Source organism: Neopelma chrysocephalum, unplaced genomic scaffold, assembly GCF_003984885.1.
Source record: "Neopelma chrysocephalum unplaced genomic scaffold, ASM398488v2 Primary Assembly neopelma1_22b, whole genome shotgun sequence".
NCBI lineage: Eukaryota > Metazoa > Chordata > Aves > Passeriformes > Pipridae > Neopelma > Neopelma chrysocephalum.
Genome location: NW_020897690.1, coordinates 4457670 through 4477401, shown reverse-complemented (window position 1 = coordinate 4477401; position 19732 = coordinate 4457670).

Below are 19732 nucleotides of genomic sequence, written 5' to 3'. Positions count from 1 at the left end.
GAGAGATGAAAATTTCCTAAGATCATACACCTCATAATAAACATAATGATAGACTGATAATGTCTAGGGCTTGAAGGAAAAAATCCAAGGTAAACTTAATTTTAGGGCATTATTCAGGACTGACCGTACACACATTTTCCAAAGGAACATGAAAACATGTATTTTATTCAGCAGTACAGACAGTAGAAAAAGTATTTCTAATTTTGATTTAGCGCATTTTTATTGTAATTTTTTATTATGATGTAATTCATCAAAAGGAGTTGTGTACAATGGACAACTGTCCCTTTTTGGGGTCATGCCTGACCACTAGGTTTAGTCTCACTTCAGTAGATTTTGGGGAAGGGCAGAATGGCTTGAGTCTTTGTTACCATTTCTCTTTTACGCAAGGTAAACATGAAACCACTATAATTTTTGTTGTCACCAAGATCTGCAGTTGAAAACATACTTCCTCTTTCATCTCTAATATTACAGATATTGTGTTGGGTTTGTGTTTTACATAGTTATTGGCCTTCCAACTGGATACTAGAAAGATGCAAACACTCAAGTATTATACAAAATAAGAGCATGCAAAGTTCTCACTATTTTATTTCTAGGCACATGGTGTCTTTTCTTGTTCAGAGACAAGGCAATGTCCTTGGTCAATAAATGCATCTTTAAAAAATGTATTTTGGAATATACTATGGCAAAATAAAAAGAATAAAATTGGTTACATTTGTGATGCATGCAGAAGAGTTGCATGGGTAACAATTTTTCAAATGAAATTTCTGCAGTCAAATGCCAAAATCCATCTAGGTGGCCCAGTTTTCAGATGTGTTGATCACTGTCAGTTCAATAGATTTAATGTTTCTGAAGCAGTGAATTCCATATGTTTTTGTCATAAAAAATTATTCTTGTAACAGGATTCCGTTTGGACTTACAACATTCTACTTTCTTTTTAATATGTTACTTCATATATAACATTGCGTAATGCAACTGCCCTAGGCTCTTTCACTGATCAAAATAAGGGAAAAGAGGAACCTCTGGAAGTTTCACACATATATATTCCAGATATGACATGTTACTGGGTTTAATTTTGGCTTCAGGATTATTGTTTAGCACTTTCATATTGATCACAGGTTAATAAAAGTTTTATGTTTGCTACCTGCACAGCTTGTTTGACCAGTGTACAAATTTCATAGCCCTTTTGGTGTTTGGGTTAGGCTTTGGTCATTGGGCTTGTCCTTTTCATCAAATGCCTATGTTAAGCTGAAAGAGTAGCTCAGGATAAATGTGATTGCTCTTCCATGAATGAATCTTGAATGAAGAAGTAATTTTTGGTTTTAAAGGTATGATTTCTATCCCTTAAATTGCTGAAAGAGAGCATTATTGATAGAGAGAGGGTGAAAAGTATTTCTGAAACATGCAGATAAAGCTTTTCTGATGAGTTTCACGATAAATTTGGGGTTGCAGGGAGGAAAGAAAAAAACCCAACTTGTCTTTATTTAAAAGTATATTCTACAAACTTACAGTTATGGGAGCTGGGCTGACTTTGAATAAGTAAGCTATGATGGATTTAAATAATGTTTAAATATTAGATGGCTAGAAAAATGTATATGGCATGCACACACTGAGAGGTTTAAATGATGATAGGACATTCAACATACAAGGAAAAGAAATACTGTAGCGTCACAGCAAGGGATTAATAACAATACACTTAATATGCTTGCAAAAAAGGTGTATTAAAAGCTGTGTGCACAGTGGGGACTTAAATGATTAAAAATAATAATACATTTGCCTTGGAAGTACTAAGTATACTGTATGTAGAGAGCAGGGATTTAAATAATAATACTATTAATAATAGCAGCTCATTGAGATGAGGTTGGTAGCACTACATCCTAATTTTACCTTTCTAAATGAATTTGCTACAGAGGAATCTGGCATTGTTTGCAAAGGCTAATAACCGAATTTCCCTTCCCTACACACATATGCTTCCATGGAAAAACAACAAAGAACTAGATGAAGAGCTGGCTTTTTTCCTGAGTGTGTCACATGTGTGCATACGCACGCACACACGGACACACGCGTACTCGCTCTCTCCTGGCCTGCAACCCTCAGCATATTTTACAGATATGCTTCCTACTTAATTGCTATGCTGGAATCTCCTAATACCTTTTTGAATTAAGTTAGGTTTCTACCAAGCAATAGTTTGCCATGTGTTTGTACGTGTGCATATGTGTGTGTGTATATACATACAGGTAATGTATATGTTTAATAAGTGGACACGAATAACTGCTGCGTCATGTAAATACAAATAATTACACTCTCGCGAGGAAAAGTTTGCAGTAGTGTTTGCAGATATTATATATATTCCTACTTCTGTCTGAGGAGTAAAGAAATTTCTCTGCTGAATGGCTGTTAGTATCTATTTTACAAGATTTACTCATTTTCAGGTACCTAATGTAGCTGCTAGCATGCATGCACGACAATACAATTTATATGGTAAATGGAACCAAATAATGGCTTCACTGAATGTTATGGCTGCACTGAAGGGAAATGTCACGGTAAATAGCTGCCAAATTATGGATCATGCCGAAGTGTCACAACTGCACTAAAGACAAATAGCACTAGAGGCTATTGCCACTGTGACGCTTTTGAGTTATGAAGAAGAGGAGCAGCCTGATGTGAGCCTCTTTGTGTCCTCATTATAGCAAAGGGTTACTGGTGCAGTGTACAAGAAAACCTAGTCCTACGTGGTGACTAGTTATTAATCTGTTCTTTTTGAATGTAACAGCTGTAGCAAAACAGAAAATCTTTTCCTAGCTTTATGAATGCATATAAACACATACAAACAAAGAAAAACCTGCAGGTTTTATGAATGTAAATGTGTACAGGAAATGACTGGTAATGGAAAAATGTTGTAATAAAATAATCTAATCAAAGAATATTATTAAATTTAATATCGTATGTGTCTGAAAGCTTTAGTTGCTTCTTATGCAGATAAATGTGTGAAATATAAGCAGTAATGCACTTTCTCTCTTTGTAAAGACTTGAGAAGTAAGGACATTACCAACTAAATTGCTTCTTCTAAACTGAAGTGTGTCCCGGTTTCTTTCATTTTAATGGGAGGGTAATAAAGATGAAAGACTAACATTTTAACTGATGGATCCCTTAAGCTACAGAATAGAAATTTATTGTGTTTTGAGGGGATATGCTAAATCCCGAAATGTGGAAAAAAGCAGGGAAATCCCAGGTAAAAGAAAAGCAAAGTAACCTTTTTTTTTTTTAATCACTATTATTATGATGACATACTTTTATGAATGGAAAACTTCATACTGCTCTTACTTAAGCTGAGAAAACAGTACTGGTCTTTCTTTTGAGAAAAAAATATGGGGGGAGTTATTTGGAGGGGGAAAAAAAAGATTTGGAAATGGAGGGACATTGCTCAGCAAGTGATCCCTTCTTTCTACAGTCACTTTTCAAACCCTGCTTGCAGTGTTCAGGGAAGTGAGTTGGATGATCTGCACACTATTGTACACACCACAAACGTACCATCCGTAACACAGCACAATTGTCAGTTGCTGTTTTACAGAGGGGCCAGAGCTGAACAATCATGGTGGATAAATTACTATTCTATTCTACAGCAAGTGGCTTTCCTACCATGTGAAGCTTAAGGTCATTGGCAGGGCAACGAGGGGGAAGCTTATATATTAGTTAAAACTAATGCACTAATAGTGTTCAGATAGAGGAACTATACCAATTAATTAAAGGTAGATTTGTTCTTCAAGGGGGGGTGATGACTTGAAGACTTATTGTACCAAGAGATATGCGTGTATATGTATGTGTACTGCTTTCTTACTACTCCACTTCTTGCTACAATAATCCTAGGGGTTTTTTTTCCATTTTTTTTTTTCTTTAATGTCTGCATTAAAACCTTCATTATTCATCATTGCAGGAATCCAGACTTCAGAAATAAGAAAATATTCTCAAAAGATTTTAAAACTTTATTAATACATTCTGCTTACAATTTTTACAGAGTAGTCTGGGGGGGAGGGGAAGAAAAACCTGTCAAAAATTAGGTAGAACATCCTTGAATGGCAATTAGCATGCCCAGAATTTATTTTATGTGCAGTGCAGTTGCAAGTAGCTGCTTCTTATTAAATGAAAATCCTGTATTATGTACTTCAGGAACATTCCAACTAATGAGTATGTAATATCCTTAGTGTAACACAGAACTTCTTTTTGTGTTCACAACCACAAAATGCTGGAAACTTGACAAATGATATCATTTAAGACAGATGCCTGCCTTAGGGACCTGTTTTTTGGCTTCCTGTTTCTGGTTTTTATTTCAATAACATTTGTAATTGCCACAGGATCTGTACCTGTATAGTGTTTTAACCCCTTCACATATGCCCCGTTGCATTAACTCCTTCAGTAGGTACTCAAGAATACAATATTTTTTTCTTTTTCTTCCCCAGCTGGTGCATTCTTCCTGCCTCTCACAGGGACAGATATACACATAAATAAAAGCTGGATCCTATTAGACCAGATGAAATGGTAACATCAGAGGGGGTAAACACTTACTACACTTGCTGTGTTTTACTAGTACAAAAGTACCTCTAGACCAGGCCCAAGGCAAAACCCAAGAAACTATGAGGTACAGCCTGCTGATTATCAGCAAGAGACAACGGGATTCTATGTACGTGGCCTAGGCACACAATGGCTTGATCTTAGTTATAATTTCCAATGTGTATCTCCCCCCCTTAAACTCACATTCTTTATTTAGGTTATAGGGCTGGAGGATTTTTGACATCACTTCAATTGATGCTGGTTTTAAGGGGCATTTGGGCAGTGCTGGTTCAACAGGAGTTGTAAGTTGTTGTGCCTCCAGCAGAACCTGCTTCATGTAAAACCCTTATCACAGGACAAGAGCAGTTTTCAGCTCCCGAGGCACTCAGCACAGATCCTGGCAGACTGCAAGAAACCTTCCTGCAATCCATAACAGCCCAGAGGTTTTGCTGGTGGTTTATAGCACGTTCGCTCTCTGATTTTTTTTTGTAGGTCTTCCAAAAAAACTTTACAAATGGGCTGTGTACGAGAAGCTTACGTGAGTCTACATAGGGAATTTTCACTGGGAAACTTTACTGAATCCTGCACATTGCTGTAATAACAAATAAAGGCTCAGAAAGAGGATGAGCTCTTGGCACCTATTCTGCAGGTGAGACTTTCCTACTTGTCATAAGCAGTTAGCTATCCTGGACTTACAGTGTTTTCTGATGTCATTTTGAAGCAAAAACTCTGCATTCAAGCCTTCTGTCATAGGACAAGTAGACTCATTGCACCTGTACTCTTAAGACAAGTTTACCCCATGAAGTGTTGAACAACCTTATCTTTCTTCAGAACTGAGGCTGATGTCTCTAAAAACCTCAAGAAATGCCTCTTGTTTACTGCAAGACCAGACAGCACATCATAAAAACCTACCCTTCAGGCTTTCTTTAAGAGAAGGAGGGGGAAGTCTTTCTGTTCTGTCACAAGAGGGAGGTCAAAAGGACCAAGCAAGTGCCAGACCAAGTCACTTCTGCTGTTCTAGGGTTCATTTTCAGAGAAAGTAGGCAGACACACAAATCTCATTATGCGTTACGAGGATCTGTGCACAGGCTTCTTGTGCACTGTCTTAAAACCATACCCCTGAGGGACTAATTCACAAAGGGAATGGAAGGAAAGGAAATTTGTATATTTTCTGGAAGCAGTAAGACATGACATGCAATGCAGTTCTGGCTGATTACAGCATGCCTCAGGTGAGCTGGAAGGCACAAGGCTGCCAGCCAAGTGATTTCAACCACCCAGGAAAGAGAACTCCACAGAAATGCATTGTGTGGCGTGTCTGATTGCTACAAAGAAAAACACTCCAACTTTATTCGCAGTGGCATGGCATTATTGGCATGACTGTTCCTGGCAGCCTATCAGAAAGTTTTATTCGCATCCAGAGTTTTGAAAGCCATTTCATAACGTTAAACAAGAATAATGCCTGGCTTATTTGCCCCTTGACACCTATGTGTAATCCCTCATTGAAGCCCTAATGAGGGGTTCTCCTTGAGTTGTGTTACTTTCAAAATAACCCCTGCATACAGGCAGCCTGATGTACCTTTCTTCCCTACAGAGGGTGTGGCAAGAGTAGCCAGATGAAAGTGGATAAAATACGTTATTTTATTATATCCTCAGTAATCAAGATGCAGAGTCAGTTACTGGATCATTTGACTTCTTCCTGAGCTGGGAAACCTCAATCTACTGTCACAAGTGCCTACAAATAAGAGAGATATTGAGTCGGTTTCCTCTCCAGGGAATGTAAATGAGGAACAAGAGTAACAGTCTTGAAACAGTATAAAAACAATCTCTGAGGAGAACCTGGCTCTTAGTTCTGTGTGTATGTTCATCCTGCTGGAAAAAGCAGTTCTAACAGACCTGCCTAACCTCAAGTTGTAGTGAAATTTCCCAGGGCCTCCAGATAACTCCCAAAGTCTTGGGAGATTCAGTATGTTCGTAGTCAATGATGTTGTAAGAGCTATGGTGGCAATGGCATCAGCTTTGCAATTTCTGATGGCGGCTGGCAGCAAAGCAAGCCTTGCTCCAGAGGAACTGCTAAAAAGGCAACTCTCCAGTTCTCAGGTATTATTCTTCTCTAAATGAATTGGATTGTGAAGGACATTGTCCATCCTAGTTTAAAAAAACAGCTCTTCCCCTCACTCCCACGAGTCACAAACCTGACTTACTTGACAGATATTTTTCCCTTTCCTTCTCCCTCTTTCTGTCTGCCTCCCTCTCTACTCCCAGTAAAAAAATGAGGGCTGAAATAATCATAGAGGGGAAGGCTGCTGAAAGTGTTTCAGGCTTTCCTCTGTCTTTTCAGGGGGGTAGGTCAAGTATCCTTGCCCTGTAATGTGTAAACCTAACAAAGCACACAGTTTTGCCTATAGGCTCTGCAACAAAATTTGACTAGATTTATGGCAAATGTATCCAGTTTCCATTTTACCACAGAAAGAGACATAATTTTTTTTTTTATGTATGAAATCTTTTCTAGCTACGTAGGGGAAAAAACCCCAAAACAACCCACCAAGGACTCCTTCTACCTATGTGATTTAGTTTGCAGTGTCTTTCTTTCTGTTAATGGTACAAGTTATTGTGGCAACTTCTATTTCATTTCTGTCTTTTTTGTTTGTGAAAAGCTGACATGCTCAGCAGTCACAAAACACAGCATGGTGTGAAGAGTAAAGAGCCAAATATTCCTCCTTTTCCACAAAGTTGAAATTGTAGCAGTACAAAACAGTTCAGCAGTGGTTCACATGGGATGAACCAGAATCCTAAAAGGTGAGTGGCTGGCTGTGGATAAAAAATGCTGTAGAGACAAGGGTTGGATCTAGCAGGGGCAAAAAAATGTTTGGATAGTGGTGTGCTCAGGTGACTGGAGGAAAGCCAGAGTTTGTTCTTCACCTCAGATGAGTTCAACAAGTAGCAACAGGCTTTTTTCCCCCATGTAAATCAGATACAGTCCTAAATCTAACACAAGTGCTTCACAAATATACTGCAGTGAGCATTAATGCTAATGTCCTTGCTTTCTAGACTATTTTCTTCCACCTTCCTGGCATTATATCGCATTTTCAACTAATTAGAGACAAATGCAAGGTGGGAAGATGATTGCTTCCAGAAATAGTCAGAACTTTACCAGTCATATATAGATGGCAGCAGTACCTCTTAATGTTTTCAGTAAACAAAAATGTTAATAGTGCCTTCATGATGGCTGGTGGGGAATGAACATGGTCATTCAGGCTTAGATTTTGTTGAAGCTTCCCAGCATAATTTTGGCAGAGTACAACTGACATCCCCGCTTATCCAAATGATGGAAAAGTTTCTTAGTCCTTGAAAACTAGCTATACTGTACCAGAGGGAATACAGAAAAAGGTACTGTTCCAGTGCTTTCCTATCTGCCACACAGTAAGTCAAAAGGTTGAACAGCCCCCAGTTCTGACACTTGTGCATCAGGCAACATGCATGAAGGTCTGAAAATAAGCATATTTACACTAAGTACTAGTGTCACCCCAAGAATATACAATTTCAGAGTGTTGTGAGTTAATTAATCTCTTTCTTCAATACTCTATTTAAAAAACACCACCAACCCTAACATGCAGTTCTATTCTTTGTCCCAGGGTTGCCCTGGTTCTGTGCCTGGCAGGCTGGCTTTGCTCTAAAGTGCACCGGCTCTCCATACCTTGTATATTTTAATACCGACACTGATCTTCAATCAGCCTTGCTCTGGCCTTCCAGTGAAAATACGCCAAAATGTCATAGGTTTCCAAATGAAATGCAAATACTGAACTTTCTGAAATTTACTGATAGTATTTTACTCCTTTACTGCATCTGAGCTGTGCCAATGAGGCACAACGGAAACAAGGGTTTAAGATTTCTGACAGCAAAGGTCTTTGCACTTGCCACTCCACATGTGTCTCAGCTGGATGGTCTGTGACACCTTGATGGTCTTAAAGGTCTTTTCCAACCTAAATGATTCTACAGTTCTACGTCCCATGAAGAATATGAGTCGTCTGCTTCCTTGCTCACTCAGCATAATGAAAAGAAGCAATGAAATACTCAAAGTCAGGTCAGACTACCTTTTGTCATATGTAACTGTTATTACACAGATGTCACAGCAGCAGGTGCAAAATAAATACTTGGATAATGGAAGCCTTTTGCTTTGCCTTTAGCCACAGGCATCAGGTCTGATTTACTTGTAGCTGGCAGCTAGAGAGCATGGGAGAACCAGGTCCCTATAGCCAGGCTCACCTTCACATGCTCAGAGGTGGGAAAAGATAGCCATAGTGGAAGCTGCTCTGGAGGAGATTGTCTTATTTTTCTCCTCCCCATGTTCCCTACTATTCTGCCAGAGCAGGGAGGTTTAGCAGAGCCATGAATCTATGCTTACGCACTGCCCTTTCATCATTTGGACCTCATTGGATGTACACAATCTGGAGCAGTCTTTGCTCAAGGCAAACAAAGTAAAGGAGGAGGTGACATTTCAGTCTTTCATTGCAGAGTCATCCAGGTCACTTGCTGAAATTATAGACACCAGCTCCAGCAATGTTAACAGCCAACTTCAGATTATTAACCATCCTTTGGATAGCAGTACATTTATGGTGCCAGCACATGGAGAATTCCTCCAAATTACAGAGTGTCCTAACACAGCCGGTCAAACCACATGGACCTCTAGATGCAGTAAGCAGTGTGTAATTAAGTCTGTTTTCTCATTTGTACTTTCCTAGCAGCGCTCGAAATACACTCACAACCACTGGATGCTGCGCTTTGCATCAGGCTATGGAAGAAGATAAGAGGGAAGGGTGCCTTAACAGTAGCTCATTAAGAAGACATCAACCATTTTCTTTTATTGCATTATTTATGTTTTGGGTGATAATATAACACTATAGCCAGGGCAAAGTGCACTCAGGAAGCTTATTGGCCTGTAGGTGGTTTCATTGGATTAGATTTAGAAGGGGAAAGCTAGAGAAATTTCTTTTACCTGCTGTTTTCCTGAAAGACTTGAGCTATTTCTTGCCCTCATCAGGCCATATATTGTCAATACCTTTGAGATCCTCCAAACTTCATTAGCCCTTTCAAATATTTCTGGGAAAGGCAGTGACTGTTTTTTTTCCCCTAAGGCTCTAGAAATTCTTCACTGCAGCAATCACTAGCATCCCTGGTAGGATCCATTTTTTAATAAAATTACCTTCTACATAGTAGCAAACAAACATGAAGAGGACCTAAACATTTACATCATAAAGATGATTTAACACAAAGGAGTCCATGTTAAAAAAAAAATCAACCAGAAGTAATAATAATACAAATAGTGTTCATGAATGCTTATTTCCATTTCTTAAATTGTATATTATAGGTAGTTGAGCACTGCATTAATTATGGTCCTTCCTCATATTCTTTCTTTATTCTCCTACAGAGCCATTTTCACTGTGTAACACTGCTGCTGTACATTTGGTTACCTATGTACAGATCCAAGGATAAATTTTGGCCCTGACCATGGAATATTTACTCACTTTCAAATGTAAGTAAAAGAAATGAAACTGATTAACTGGAAACTGCAAGCTGAGAATTCCTCGTTTATTGTAATGCCACTCCTGTCTCTCTAGCTTTTTTCTGTTGCTTTTCTGCTATAAACATAACACCTATGATTATTAACACCAAACAAAAAACCCCAAAAAACTCCAAACAAACAAACAAAACCAAAAACACAAACAAGCAAATAAACCTCAAACCTGGAAGAGGCAGAGGTGATAGGAACTATCAGACATTCCAAAGAGAACACGGGAAAATTTAGGTTGAAAACAGTGGCTATGCCACGTAAGGAGCATATGCCAAGTCTGCTCCTCGCTATGGAGAGGGTCTCTAACAGAATTCATAGGATGTGAATGGATCCCCATGCCAGTATGTAAGAATTAAGAGACCAGACAACATCTAGAAAGAACTGCTCCTCGTACTCTTTTAAGCCCTGAAAGTGTCCACTAAATATGCTGGGTGTGGAGAAGAATGGCATCTTAATACTAAATGAGAAAGCATTGTTTAAGTAATTAATATAAAATACTTTCAGTATCTGAAGGAATCTCATAGCTAAAAAGAAGAGAAAAACAAAAACAAAGAAACATGAGGAGGGCAAAAAATTTCTGATCTTCAAAATAATAGAATTAGTCTGACTGTATATACTATTCATTGCCTTTCTGAATTACAGATCACTGAGATCTCCATCCAGAAATGCAATGTACTGGTGGCATTCATCTTGTCAATGATATATACTCAGAGGGCTATTTCTCTAATTGATGGCTTCATCATTCAATTCAAGATGCATAAGGATAGCTCTTGTTATCTAACACTATCATATGTTCCTATTGTTCCACACTTCTCTCCTTGTCAATAGCATCCAAGATATCCTATCTAAATCTTCCAGATAGCAAAAGAAAGGTGCTTTATTTGTTGACTCCACACATCGCATTATTAAACATTTGTGAACAACCTGCACATCTCCCCACTGACATCTTTAAGTATTCAATTAAAATTGGACAAGAGAGTACAGCATTACAAATAAATACTCAGTTATATGAAGGCTTTGCATTGAATTCTTAAATTATTCTAATACAGGTGCTTGCTAGCAGGAAATCAGGACAGTGAGACGAGTGTGAGAATGAATGGTGTGTGAAAGGGAGGAAGGCAGATTGCTTTATGGTGGAGTCATGGCAGAGGTTTGACAGGAAATGCTTCTCCCAATACAGCTAAGCAGGGAAGGAGAACCCTATTATATGGATGAGCAGGGCTGGCACTGGCATCTTGTCATTCTAACTTGTATAAGTAAGCAAGCTTAATTGCTCCTTGTCTTTTCAAGATGACTTTCCACCAACAATCTCATTATCACACACATATGTTTATTGCATATATCCAAGTGCCTTCATGCAGACCTGAATGCAATGAGTAAAGCAGTAATATTATGTTTTCCAGTAACATCGTCTTTTCCTTTTTTTAAATTTTAACCAGACGGATGTGACCTGCCTTTTCCTTCTGCGACTAACAGGGTGACCAGAGGCAGTGGAATGTACACCAGGGTTGGAAAGAATAAAACCGGAGGGAAAGCAAGCTGTCAAGAGAACAGTGTACTGAAGAGGAAAAATGTAAAACGTGACTTCTATTTACCATGATTAATATGTAAAGTTAACTTGTTTGTCATGGAATATATTAATATGTATATTTCCCCATTATGTAGATCTTTTCTTATATTACTTATTAGAAAGGGATATAATCACAATGATGGGGTACGAATGCCACTTAAAAATTAGGTGATGCCCAGTCGACATAATATAACCACTAATGTCATTTCTGATTTAGATGTGGTGATATCAGTGTAATTGCCGCTGGGAAGAAATTAAAATGGCTGTTAATGATAAATAAAATGACAAGAAGGAGGATCCTCCTTCACATATAATTCCAAGCGAAATACAACTGCTGACTTCCTTAAGCACTCAGTGCTGTTCATTGATAAAGAGGAAACAAGGAGGTTTTGTGCAGCTACTTGGCCACAAGAGCTGCACTGTCCTTTCCCAAGCCCAAACATACACCCTGTAGGTCTAATAAGATTTCACCATGTTATTTCCACTCAGGGGAGGTGCAATAGTGAAGCTCACACGAAGTGAATCTTAACACTATTCTAACAGAAAGCACTGTAGCTAGCAAACAGAAAGATAAGCAAAAATAGGGTAAAGCCGAGGGTACAACCATGCATGGCTTTTCAAAGCCTCCTAGTACTCCAGCCTTGTTTGTCTCTGTAAACACAGGCAGCCTTAACTCACAGATCAAAAGACCTTCCTACATTTGTTTTATATCATAACTGTGTCAAGAATGAGCTACACGAAGCATCGTTCACCCACTACACATGGCTTGTAAGCCTAGTTGAGAGCATCTTTCAACTCATTCACACATTAAAAGCCAGAAAACCAACATTTGATTACTAGTTATATCATTAAGATCAAAGACCATATCTTCCCATCTGTGAAGAGCAAGAGTCCAATTGTTTTCTCCTCTCTCTGCATTTACAGAAGAATCTAAACACAAAATCAGTGTTATACTCCACATCCCACAAGTAACATAGTTCCAACCTATAAAAATACAAGGCAGCCACTATAATTTACATACATTTTCTTGCAAAGAAGATAACTATAAGCAAATCTGTAGTCACATCTTCACAATATTCCCAGTCTACAGTTATCCAAAGCTCAGAGTTGGCTTGATCCACAGGCTATCCTAGTATATAAAATTATAACACCTCTTAAAAGGGAAAATACCATATACCTGCCATTTACTCTTCTTTTGATAACTTAAAAATCAGTTGGGAAATGGTGGTTTAAGGATTATATTAAATCAAAGCCTAAATTAAAACCACAACAAACAAACAACAAAAACCAGGCAATGTAGGTTGGTGTTATTTCATTATCATAACGGGGTTTTTAGTTACCTGTTGGTCTAAGAAGTTTAAAAATATAGATTAAAATCAGCCTTAGCCTGGTCCACTTTCAGGTGAAACCCATTTGCTGAATCAGTTCTAGCTGATACAAATTCTTTTGCAGGGGGTTTACTCTTGGGTACATAGAGCCAAACCATAACAGGGGCAGTGAAAGAAAAGATAGTAAAAAAGTGAAGAGTGTGTAACATGCTTTATAAAATATGACAAATTAACACAGAGAAGACCCTAGTGAAACAGCTGAACCACTGGCCTAGCATTTTGACATATATGGGATTTTCCTTTTTTTTTTGGTGATCTGTTTTACTACAGGGTATGTGAAAGGAGTGCAGAGCTCAGTCAACCCCCAGCTAATTCCTTTGACTCCTTTGCGTGAAGATCATTTGCTGATAAATTGTTACAGACGCATTTAGGCAACAAGTTTTTATAGGATGCCTGATGCTCTTTATAATGCAATTAGTTTTATTTAGTATATGCGTTTTCTTATGCATTGTTGTTATTTGGCTGGCAAACAGTAACAATGAAATCTGCACCCTTCAAGTGACTGAATCTTCCCCCGTGTTTCCTGGATTTGAGCTGTCTTTTGGGAACAAAGAGTCATCAAAGGAAAAAGCCTACCTAATGTTTAGTAAAGGGAATTTTATTTTAATGTTTGTTTGGGAAAGTAAGAAAAAGATAATGTGGACCAGTGTTGATCTTATTCCTTTGCCAGCTTTGCAAAAGACACTAGGAACAGTTTATTTTAGAAAGCGAAGCATTTTGATGTGCTCCAAAAGAGCTGCAAGGAAAAGCCTTTCTACAAGTTCACATATTGAAAGACTCCTTGGAATATCTACACAAGCACGCCTTGGATAGTTAATGAAAAACCACCAGTTCAGACATCTCCAAGCCTCTGCTCACCAGCAAAGTACTAAGAAGGCATCAGATGTCTGCCTTTTTTCCAGCAGTGGTGAGGTTCTCCAGGCAAGAAATTCTCCGTGTGTGCCCTTTTCTGCAGGAAACATACCATCAGGTGCTGCAAGGGTGTTATATGCCTGGTTTATCTTTAAGCTGTGCTGGCACTTTTGCACGAGATATTCCTCCCATATCTGATAGGTGTCCAGGTGGTACAAATAATCCAGCCCTCAAAAAGAGGTGATCTGAGCACCTGTCTGAGATGCAGGCAGGGAACAGACTTAAATTCAGGTCTTCCAACGTGATTCAAATGCACATGTTTTAGAAGTGTCCTAACCACAAAAATATAGGGACTATTTTTGAATAGGGATATACCTTTTTGAAGCTGCTCTGCTTAATATAAATTATATTAAATGTAGCAGGAGAACTCAGACACCCTATTCTTGACTGACCATTGTAGTTGCTACACCTTAAAGTCAATTTCTTTCTCACAGCTGCAATGCTTTCCTGTGCATTACCTTATTTTGTAGGACCTCTGTTGCACAAAGAGTGGAGGCGCTGCTCTGCAGCCTGAGTCCCATTAGCACAGAATTTGATGCACAATTTCCCACTCTGATACTACTGAAAACTACTCTGATACTACTGATACTCTGATAGTAGCCTGAAAACACCTAAAGCTTTACATCTGGGCGTCTCCAGAAGCAAACAGATCATGGTCTAAGCACTCTTAGTACCTGCATTTGACACAGAATATATTATTCACCTTCCAGAGCAGGCTCTGGGTCCTAGATGTGCTCCAGATTCTTAACTGACTCAGGAAATGAAGCACAAGTCTCCTCTCTCTCCTGTGACCATCTCAACAACAGCTAAACAGCCTGTTTGCTCAGTCTCCCTGATGTAGTAAATTTCTGTAAATCCCATACAAAACACATCAGCAAGAATCCATGAGGAGCTCTACCCCAAAGCCAGTTATGCAACCTGTTGTGACAATCCTCGGTGGCTCTGCCTGGGACCACTGTGGCTTTCACAGGTGAATCAGCAGCAGGAATTCCTTAAGGAAGAGTGCAATTACCAGGGCTGGAATTTAACTAGAATTAACAGCCAGCCACTGAAAATTCACAGAATGACAGAATGCGTAAGGTTGGAAGGGACCACAGTGGTTCATCTGGTCCAACCTCCCTGCTCAAGGAGGGTCCCCTAGAGCACATTGCATAGGATTGAGTCCAGATGGTTCTTGAATATCTCCAGTGAGGGCGACTCGACACCTCTCTGGGCAACCTGTTCCAGTGCATGGCCACCCTCACAGTAAAGGAGATCTTCCTCATGTTCAGTTGGAACTTCCTGTGCTTCAGTTTGTAGAAGAAAAGGAGGTCGTCAAGAGTAGTCAGCATGGATTCACCAAGGGAAAATCATGCTTGACCAATCTGATAGCCTTCTGTGATGACATGGCAGGATGGGTCAATGGGGGGAGAGCAGTGAACGTTGTCTACCGTGACTTCAGCAAGGCTTTTGACACTGTCTACCATAACACCCTCATAGGTGAGCTCAGGAAATGTGGGTTAGATGAATGGACAGTGAAGTGAATCAAGAACTGGCTGAATGGCAGAACTCACAGCGTCGTGAGAAAGTGGAGTAGAATCCAGCTGGAGGCTTGTAGTCAGTGGCATTCCCCAGGAATCAATATTGAATCCAGTCCTTTTTAATTTGTTTATCAATGACCAGGTCAAAGGGATAGAATATACCTTCAGGAAGTTTGCTGATGATACGAAACTGGGAGGAGTGGCTGATACACCTGAAGGCTGTGCTGTCATTCAGTGGGACCTTGATAGGCTGAAGAATTGGGTGGATGGAAACCTAATGAGGTTTAGCAAGGACAAGCGTAGGGTACTGCACCTGGGGAGGAATAACCCCAAGTACCAGCACGGGCTGGGGTCTGACCTACTAGAGAACAGCTCTGCTGAGAAGGACCTGGGAATCTTGGTGGATGACAAGCTGACTGCAAGCTGGCAGTGTGCCCTTGCAGCCAGGAGGCCCAGTGGTATCCTGGGGTGCATCAGGAAGAGTGTGACCAGCAGGTTGAGGGAGGTGATCCTCCCTCTCTACTCAGCCCTGGTGAGTCCACATCTGGAGTGCTGTGTCCAGTTCTGGGCTCCTCATTACAAGAAAGACAAGGAGCTACTGGAGAGGGTCCAACAGAGATGCACAAAGGTAATTGGGGGTTTGGAGCATCTCCCTCATGAGGAGACTGCAAGAGCTGGGCCTGTTTGGTCTAGAGAAGACTGAAAGGGGATCTCAATAGTGCATATAAATGTCCCAAAGGTGGGTGCCAAGAGGATGGTGCCAGACTCTTTTCAGTGGTGCCTAGCAACAGGACAAGGATCAATGGCCTTAAATTAAAACACAGGAAGTTTCACCTCAACATCAGAAGAAAATCTTTATGCTGAGGATGGCAGAGCACTAGAACAGGCTGCCCAGGGAGGTCGTGCAGTCTCCCTCTCTGGAGACATTCAAAGCCCACCTGGACACATTCCCATGTAACGTGCTCCAGGTGACTCTGCTTTGGCAGGGGATTGGACTAGATGATCTCCAGATGTCTCTTCCAACCCTAACTGTTCTATGATTCTGCCCATTGCCTCTCGTCCTATTGATTGACAACATCAAGAAGAGCATGGCTCCATCCTCTTGACACCTCCCTTCCCATCCTTAAGAATCACTGGCAGTCAAGATCTTGGCTTTGCACCTTGCTGGGAAAACAGCAAACAGCGGGATTTTTGGCCCAGGGAGGTGGTATGGGCTGAGCAGAGCAGCGTGGGGAAGTCCTGCCTGCTGGCTGGTCGGCACACTCCTCAATAGAAGCTCTCTGTCAGCTTCCGAATGAAACTCCTGCCTTACCCCAGGCCAGTTCAGGCTAGTAATGCCCACAGGATTTTTTTTTAACCACAGGCTGTAGTACTGGATAATTATGAAAGTATTTTATAAAAGATTTTCAGTTGTACATCCCAAAGAACTCGGAGTCTTTGAAACTGGCCAGTTTGAAGTACAAGTGTGAAAATGGACCAAACCATCTCTGCACCTTCCCTGTCCTTACTTACTTGAGGCAGACCTTTCTGGGAAAAGCATTTTCCTAGGGCCACCACTGACCAAGTAGACATGGAGGACAGCAGGGAGCAATCAAATCAGAGCCAGCACCTTGATTTCCCTGCACAGATGCCCAAAGGATGGTGTGCCACCTCTAGCCCAGCCCTCTCTGTTCCTGAAGTGCTATTCTTCAGTGGGAGGCAGAGAGCTACCTGTGATCATGGGGATAAAATGGATTGCAAAGTAATATTTATAGCTCTAAATGGAATGTGATGAGATGAAAAACAATTCCCCTGTTTGAATTCCTGTGTTACTTTCAAAGAATCAACAAAATCTAATGAGCATTTATTACTGTACAGCTCTCTTACTTCCCTCATGGAAATAGTTGCACAGATTTCTCAATCTCTTCCACTTCCTGAGCCTTGTTTTGAAGTACATGATTGCATGTATGCCAGTTTAGATGGGGTAGCAAGCTGGCATATGCCACATGTTGGAAAAAGGGGCCGACTAAACAAAATGTAAGGTGACACTATTTCTCCTCAGTGAGGGCCTGTTTCAGCCCAAGCCCGTCTGAAATTGCCTAACTTTAAGCAGGCACATAAGTGACCTGCTGAAGGAGAAGAGTGGAACTGCATTCTTGGAGTGAAGCACATGGAGTTTAAGTGCTTTGTACCCCAGGCTAAACTAATAGCATTGTATTTCTTGTTCACCGAGAACAAAAGCAAGCCAGTTTGGGATCATGCTGACCTAGATGCTATCAGAGGTTAGCAAAAATGACTGGTCAGACCTGTCAGGACTAAACAGTTGCATCAAGCAATGGGGGGGAGTCTGGGGGAAGGAGTGCACCAGAGTTGCAAATAGAGAGACAGAGGAGCAGGAGGAAAAGATGGAAACTGCGTGTCCTGAATACGCATGAACGTCTCTCTGTGTGTGTGTGTGTGTGTGTGTGTGTTTGTTCTCTGCAGCTGAAGCTTTGGTTTTATCATTTGCATATACACAGATCACCGAACATCTTTCGACCAACCTTTCGGAAACAACCTTATGGCACCATGACTCCCATGCTCTCAGTACTCCTTGGGTTCCATTTACATAAATGGATGTACAAAAGGATAATAGCCTGTTAGTGGTGTGTGACATACAAAGCACCAAGAACAGGAGTATTTTCCTTGCCATCCTGTGCCCTTTTTGTGGACACGGTGTAGCCCCACTTGCAAAATGTGCTACTGTACCAGCCATTTCTGACCTGATTGCAAAGCTAACTAAAGCTAATTTATCATGACAGGCTAATCAGGATGACAAGGTTGGGTAGGTGACATTTTCCAAAATCTCCAGTTTTTTATTTATTTTTTTTAATACCCTTAGCAATTTATTTTCTGAATAGCAAAGTTTTCTCCAAGAATGTTCCACGACATAGTCAAGGTTAACCATGCTGTGAGCTTATTCAATATTTATGATCCTTTTCTATTTGTACTAGGACTTTTTGGGGACTCCAAATAGTCCATTAATCAAACAGAGTGACAAAATAGGCCATTTGACAATTTCTACAGGGGCTGCATATTTTTTTTTTCTGTTCAAGAATAAAGAACCAACTTAACTTCATCAACAGTTCCTGATTAATTGTTACAAAGTGTCATCCATAAATTTTCCTTCGATCTAATAATCCTTTCAGAAGACTTAACAATATCCCCAGTGATTTGGGTTTTATTGAGGGCTGAGTTCCTGGAGAAGCAGTGACACAAATAGCTCAAGTGAACTGAGGCACCTCCGTGGACAGTCTTCACAGAGTTGACAGTTCTGAAATACAATTATCAGTGTGATCTGCTTAAGAATTCATCATCAGCTCCTGCCTTCTGAAGACTTAAAAAAATACCGAGGCATACAAAGAAAAAGAGGTGATAAGAAGGCATCATTTTCTTCCAGCCTCATAACTGTAAATTGAAGAAAATTATTTTCTTTGCCTGCAGCTCATTGGCATATAGGCAGCATTATATTATAATTTCATAAGCATAAATCCTTTGAATAAATTTCAGAAGAATAACTGAATTAGAAATGCAAGTAAAGTATCTAAAAAACTTAACTGTACTAGGCAGGAAAAACTGGATGTGAGTAAAACTGGCATGGAGAGATTTACTGTCTGCCTGCTCATCCTCTGTCTGTGAAGGGAATACTCCCCCACTCCTCTCACTAACCTGATCCAGCTAAGGTAAATTTTAAGGAGGAAAAAAATGTTGATTTCAACCATTATTTCCATACACAGCAGGAAAATATGAAATCTAACCCACCTTGCTGCCTTCTTTTACAGAATTTCAGCTGTATTTCATCATTAATTAATCTTGGAGATACAACAGACTTGGGGTTTGTTGTAATTATTGTTATTTGTTTATTTATTAGTAGTAAGCATATGGGAGATCAAAAGCATGCCTCCCAACTGTTCCCTAGCAACAAGTCAGACGGTTATTCACGCAGGAGTCACCCAACCTTCCCACAAAGTGAATCCAGGATGCCGCACTCCACCGGTACCCTCCTTGCCCCATCCCATGGGCTGAGGGGATGCTGCAGGTGCTGATGCTCTCTGATGTCCAGCCAGGTGAACTGCACAAGTGTCTGCTAAGGGGCAGAAATAACTCACCTCTTCTGAGAAGCCCTGGGGAAAGGCTTCATTTTATAGTTGCATCATAAGATGATTGCAAGTCAGGAGATCAAAGTTAAGCCCTGTTATTGACTTTCTGT